Source organism: Aegilops tauschii, chromosome 7 (assembly GCF_002575655.3).
Source record: "Aegilops tauschii subsp. strangulata cultivar AL8/78 chromosome 7, Aet v6.0, whole genome shotgun sequence".
Classification (NCBI taxonomy): Eukaryota; Viridiplantae; Streptophyta; class Magnoliopsida; order Poales; family Poaceae; genus Aegilops; species Aegilops tauschii.
The window spans coordinates 307,858,564-307,865,946 of NC_053041.3; positions in this window are offsets into that span (position 1 = coordinate 307,858,564).

A 7,383-nucleotide genomic window follows, 5' to 3' on the forward strand; every position below is an offset into this window, starting at 1 on the left:
GTTGGAACGGCCGCGGGGCGGCAGAGCATTGGTAGGTGTGGGCCTGGCTGCGGCCCTGCAGATGTTCTCGGCAAGTGTCTTGCCGGGTCCCGACAAGGGTCTCGCCGGGCTCTTGTGGTCGTCCCCGGCAAGGATCTTGCCGGGGGCCTTCATCTTCTGGTTCTCATCTAGTCTTGCAGGCCTTCGGTCTTCACAAAGATCTGCATGCCACCATGTAGGCGCCTCCCGAGCCTTGGTCCCAATGTTGTCGATGGTGTTGGAACCCTTAGGCTCAAGGGTGGCGGCCTTGCTGCTGTTGGGCAAGTTGCCCTGGCAAAGCCACCCCGGCAAGGCTCTTGCCGGGGGAAGCCCACCTTGTCCCTTTAATCTTCGCGCCCCTGGCTCGAGCGCTACTCTGGTAGTCTTGCATCTTTGCTTCCTCTACCCCGCCAAGCGTGGCCGCAGGTGCAGCTACAACTGCCCGTGCACAAGTAAAGGGGTACAGAAGGCCCCTACTTTTGTACACCGACAGCGCGTAGCCGTTCTGCCCCGAGGCAACCCTGCCAGGCAAGTGTGTTGCGTTCACCACCATTTTTCCATCATTAATCCACCAAGGCAGGAGTAGGATTTTACACGTCGCAGTGGCCCAAACCTGGGTAAAGATTGCCCGTGTGTTCCTTGTTGTGCTGCTCGACGCCCCTCTGCTCTTTGTGTAGCGTGACATCCCCCCGCCGAACCAGCAAGGGACTCTTGGTCCCATAGGTGGTCGTGGTTTCCCATGACATCTTGGGCTCGCCAGGTAGGGGGATCCCTTGCGTGAACCTGGAGACGTGAGCAGCGCGTCATCTTCATCACCATCTTCGTCATCTTGCGGCTCCATCGACCATGGCGCCCAAGAAGAAGCCTGGTGCTTCAGCTCACATGTCCACCTCGAAGGCTCGACCGCCCGCAGCCACCAACACCATGGGGGGCGCGGAGGCGCACGAGGATGTGGGCGCCGCGATGGACGCGGTTGGCGTAGGCGGCATCGTCACCACCTCCCCCGCGGCCGAAACGGGAGCGGGAGGCTCCGAAGGAGAGCAACATCAGCATCATGCCAGCAGCCATGCTCCATGAGGTACGAGTGAAGGGTTTATTCCATCTGCCCCTCTTCCCCTCGCTGAAGGGCAAAACCATAGTGGTGGCACCCGGACTGGGGCGAATCGCCACCTTCCGGCCTCCCCCACCACGGGCGCAACCGCAGGGCGCGCGCCTCCCCCGGGACGGGCTGACCCAACCGTTGCGCCCAATGGAGCCACTGGCCCCCAAGCGCCTTCGCCGCGGCACCATGCCCTCCAAGTGGCTGGCTCCCAACAGCAAGGGTGCGACGCCGTTGCCACCGACACCGTCACGAGCCAGGCGAAGGTGCGGTCTACATCGTCATCACCAATGCCGAGCACCGCTACGGAGGCCATGGCACGTGCCCAGCTGCTGTTGAGGTTTCCCCGGCGGTCGATCAGATGGATGAATGTAGAGTCACCATTCAGAGTCTGATTGGCTTCGCCGAGGCTGGGGGCTCACAGCGAGCTGGTCCGTCGTGGCCTCCCCAAGCGACGACAACGGCTCACGCTGCTGGCCGTATGGAAGGAGCCACCCCCACGGTGCAATTCCCAACACGGCAGCTAGCGCGGGCGCAACAGAATCAAGAGCACGACGACATTTTGATGGCCTCTTCCTACCCTCGAGCACGTACGGGCCTACAGCAAGCCCTGGAGGACATGCGGAGGGGAGACGAGTGCGTGGTCATCGAGCAGCGCCGCGACGACCGCTGCCAGACCAGTGGGTGCGATGGTCCCAACGTCGACGAGCCTACGCTTGAGGACAGCGGGTACCTGCCTTTCGAGGTTGGGTGCCCTGCCTTTACTTGTGAGCTTCGGCAAGTCCGTTGGCCATCCGCTCGTACGTTCAAGCCAGAGATACCAGAGAAGTATGATGGGAGGCTGAACCTGACAGAGTTCCTGAGCATCTACACCATCGTTGTTTAGGCTACCGGGGGAAGAGATGAGAAGATGTTTGCCAACTACTTCCCTTTGGCACTCAAGTGCAATTTGAGGTCTTGGCTGATGCACCTGCCGGAGAACTCCATTTCCTGTGCCATGAGTTCATTGGAGCCTTCACAGGCGGCCATCAAGAACCAGGACGGCCCAGCAACTTGCAGCTTCTCCAACAGAATGAAGGAGAAACCCTCCGCAAGTTTTTACAGAGATTCATTGGAGTCCATGGGAATATCCAAAATATCCATCCAGCGGCTGTGATAGCTGCCTTCCAGTCCAATGTGCGCAACCACAGGATACGTTCCAAGATGAATGTACGGTTGCCCAAGACTGTGAAGGAGCTTTACACCTTGGTGGACAAGTGTGCGCGGATGGAGGAGGGAAGGAAACTCCCTGGAGAGGAAGATTGCATTGACATCGACTCAGAGGACGACGATGAATCCATCAGTCAGAAGAAGAAGATCAAGAAGCGCAACAAGAGGTGCAAAGATAAGGCAGTGATGACCGTCGAGGGATCGGGCATGCTCGGTACCGGCAAGAAGGCCAGGGCCGAAGCCCCCGGCAAGGAAGCTGCCACATGCGCTGACTGCTGGGAGGTTGCGGCTGTCGAGGAGGCTGGGAAAGGCGATGGGCCATACTGCAAGATCCATCGGACCAAAGGCCACGATCTCCAAGCGTGTCATCAGGTCGAGCAGCTAGTCAAGAGGCAGAGAGCTGATTATGAGAAGCGCGACAAGGAAAAATGTCAGAATGGTACTGGCGGTAAGGGCCGGTGCAGTGAAGCGAATCATCCCGGAAAGGCTTTTCGGAACCAGGGAAAACCCACCAGGGGCCGAGAAAAGGAAGTTTGCAATGATGAGAGTGATGGAGGGGATGAAGAGGAAACCAGTGAACAGGAGTTCCAGAAGGCCACTGACGCCCTGTGCATTGATGGGGGTGCGTCTTTGCACTCCTCTCACCGCCAACTTAAACGGTGGGCACGTGAGGCCAATGTCATGGAGTCGGCAGCAGAGTCTCGGAAGCCGCTCAAATGGCCACGCACGCCCATCATCTTTGACGAAGAGGACAATCCTGACCGCACCATTGCGGTAGGATGTTTGCCATTGTTGGTCTCTCCAACAATTCGCAACCTCAAGGACACAAAGATGTTGGTTGACGGCGGGGCCAGGTTGAATCTGATTTCCCCAAAGGTTATCAGCAAACTTCAGATAGCAGAGGAAGAGCTAAAGATCACATGCATGTTTCAAGGAGTTAATCCCGGCTGGAGTCATCCTAAGGGAAAGATCACGTTGCCAGTGACATTTGGGGGAGAACTAAACTATCGGATTGAGAAGGTTGTGTTTGATGTGGTCGACCTCCCTCTGCCATACAATGGGATCCTTGGACGCCCAGCTCTGGCAAAATTCATGGCGGCATCTCACTATGCCTACAACACCTTGAAGATGCCAGGGCCGGTAGGAGCCATTTCCATCCCATCAGACGAGAAGGATGCAATCATTTGCGTGGATAAGATGTACTGGGACGCAGTTGCGACAGAGGCCACGGTAGCGGCAGTTCCCACCAAGGAAAACAAAGGAAAGAAGAAGGATAGCGGGCACACCGGCAAGGAATCAGGGAAGCGTACCTCTTCGGAGTGTGTTGCGCCTGTTGATGATTTGCCAGAAAGTTTTAACAGCAAGAGATCCAAGGTTCCTGCACCACATGTGAAGAAGGTCCCGACAGGGCTGAATGGCGTTGATGGTACCTTCACTATCAGCGCCACCCTTGATGAAAAATAGGAAAGCGCGCTCGTTGCCTTCCTGCAGGTGAATATCGATGTGTTTGCTTGGCAACCATCTGATATCCCCGGTGTTCCCAGGGAGGTAATCGCGCACCACCTTGATGTCTGCCCACATGCCCGACCCGTCAACTAGAAGGTTTGGAAGCAGACCTTGGAGAGGCAGCAGTTCATTGCAGAAGAGATCAAGAAGCTTGAAGCTGCTGGTCTGGTCAGAGGACTATTGCATCCGACATGGTTAGCAAACCTAGTGGTCGTGCGCAAGGCTAACGGGAAATGGAGGCTTTGCATAGATTTCACAGATCTAAACAAGGTTTGCCCGAAGGACCCATTTCCCTTGCCGTGCATCAACCAGATTGTGGACTCCACTTTAGTTTGTGATTTGCTCTCCTTTTTGGATGCATACTCTCGGTATCATCTGATCTTCATGTCCAAGGAAGACGAAGAGAAGACCTCGTTCATCACCCCATGTGGTACGTACTGCTTTGTGCGCACACCTTTCGGGTTAAAAAGTGTCGGGTCCACTTTTGCAACAGCAGTCCAGATTGGTTTTGAACCACAGTTGCACAGAAACATTGAAGCTTATATGGATGATATTGTGGTCAAAACCAAGGACAGATCAAACCCTCATTCGAGATTTGGAGGAGACATTTGCTAATTTGCGCAAGATCAACTTGAAGCTAAATCTGGAGAAGTCTGTGTTTGGCATTCCCTCCAGCAAGCTACTTGGGTTCTTCGTGTCCCATCGGGGGATCGAAGCCAACCCTGACAAGATCAAGGCTATGGAGCAGATACAGGAACCCAAGATAGTCAAGGATGTGAGGTGTCTGATAGGGTGCGTTGCCGCGCTTAGTAGATTCATCTCCAAGTCTGTCAAGCGCGCCCTATAGTTCTTCAAAATTTTGAAGAAGCCAGGGCCCATGAAGTGGACCCCGGAAACAGATAGAGCTTTACAAGAGTTGAAGGCCTACTTGTCCTCTGTGCCCACTTTGGTTGCCCCCAAACCACGAGAGTCGTTGCTGCTATACTTAGCGGCAACCAATCAAGTGGTCAGTGCAGCCTTAGTAGCGCAGCGGGAAGTAGAGGAAGCAGAGAGTGAACAAGGCCCGGCAGGGTCGGTTGAGGATCAAGACAGTGAAGAGCACGACAGTAGGGGCAACCCCTGAGGCTACCTGCAGAATAGTGGAGTGGATTTTGGAGTTATCGAGCCTTGGCCTGAAGTTTGAGAGCACATCAACAATCCAGAGCAGGGCATTGGCAGAGTTTATTGTAGAATGGACGCCAACCCGTGATGAAGAACTGCTGGAAACAGTTGTCCTCGGCAAGGAAGCGCCCCAAGAATGGATCATGTATTTCGATGGTGCCTTCTCCCTACAAGGTGCAGGGGCTGGCGTGTTTCTCGTTGCTCCAACAGGGGAGCACTTGAAGTACGTCCAGATGCACTTCTGTGGCTCCCCGGCCCAGAGAAACCGGAACGCCCCGTATTCCAGCCCAGAGATCGAGATGAATTCTTCTGGTATATGACACTGCTTGGCATAGAACAAATCAGCTCTTATTACAAAGGATAATAAATACACAAGTCTGATGTTACAACGAATCACATCAGCATGGCGGCACTACGCCTGCGATACTACACTTTCTCTATGCTAGCTGCGGAAAAACACGTAGCAACGGAATACTTCTAGTAGCGGAACAACGACGAAGGTGGTGAACTCCCCTCCGCAGGGACTCTGGCTGGGACATGATCTAGCTCGCACGCACGGTAACCTCGATAAGCAATCGATCAATCATGGCATCACCTACAATCTGGCATGACACGCCATGTCAGTACATTGAATGTACTCGCAAGCTCGCACAACATAGCATTAAACAGGTTAATTAATTAACAACAACTATGATCCGAAAGAAACTACTAAACATGATATGAAACTACTACACTACTGATAAACCACTGTCTCAGATCTCAATAAACATCTCACTCTTGGTTGTCCGGCCAAGCAATACACCATCTCGATCACCTCGCGATCCACCTGATCACATCCACATGATCACCTCATGACCACATCACAAACTGAATGATCATCCTCGAGATAATCCCAATATCATCATCAACATCCGGCCAAACTGTTACTTCTCACAATATATCAACATATAAATCACCTATAAGTCATTCCGTCATGTGAGTGTTGATCGATCGGTGTGACCTAGTACGAACTTGTGCCCATGACCGAGGACGCGGCTATCGATAGATTAAACACACACTCTGTAGAGGTAGCACACTTTACCCACACCACAGAACCCAAGGCCTCGCACCCCCATTCGGGTGGACCAACAGTGTTCCGACAAAACCGATCTACCGCCATGACACTCTCCCGGCCACTCCGACCAACTCCCTTCTGGGCTAAGTCATGGGTGGCCCCGTGCCTACCAAAGGCATCAACAACCACCGTCGTGGCAAAAAAACGGTCCCAAATGGGGACAACCCGGGTACAACAACAACAATGGGCACACAAGGCTTATGTCCGCCTACCTGATCAGGGTAGTGCGCGCCCATAACCTTCCCTCATTGGAGGCACCAGTGAGAGACATGACAATAGACCACATTAGGGCCTTTCACATAAAAGGCAAATGTGGTTGCACTGGAAAAGCCCAGTTTGGTGGCACCTGACCAACTAAATGATGGAATTTATCCCAAAAGTATCTCTGCGATAACTAATACTCCGATATCATCTATCAACCTGTAATCCAAGTGATAGCAATATCCAACAACTAATCCAAGGCATAATATCGTCATATCAAACTACTCCGAGGATAGCACTACTATCATGATGAATCCAAGAACGATAATACTACTACTCCAATAGCAAGAACAAGCTATCCAACTAAGATCCACATGCAAGCATCATCTCCGAAATCATACTCGAAAACATAATATCAACTAGCATCATGATGGAAATAATTCTAGCCACTAATAATCCAAAGGCAACATGATATCCAAAGTAATACTCCAAAGCATAATATGAAATACCATCATGAAAATAATCAACATATAAGCCACTAATAATCCAAAGGCAACATGTCATCCACATAAAATGCAAAATACTAAACCTAGAACTCCAAACAATATCATGGCAATAGCAAGATCAAAATAACTCCAAGAAATGCCACGAACAAATCATATGTAGCAAAAGCAATATTTTAAATAAGTTTAAATAAGTAAACCATGTCATTGCATTTCAATCATGCAAATGGAGGGTGTGGCTTGCCTGGGTGGATGGATTCACCGGGAGAAAGTGCAAGAAGCTCGCAGAAAGAATCGCCGGAAATAGTTCTCTCTCGTAGGGGGCTGATTAAGAGCAAGGGCATAATTGTCATTTTCAGAATGTTGTCACATAGTGAAAATGAAAAAAATAGAATGGTCTCGACGATACGAAGAAGTGGGATTTGGGATCACCTCATCTGGAGTCATGGTTGAAACGATACGGCCGTTCGTTCGTTAGGCAGAAAACAAAAAAATTATTCATTCGTGCCCTAAATAGACGAACGTTCACCAAATAGGGGTTTCGGCCGGCGGCTGGAAAAAGGAAAACGCCT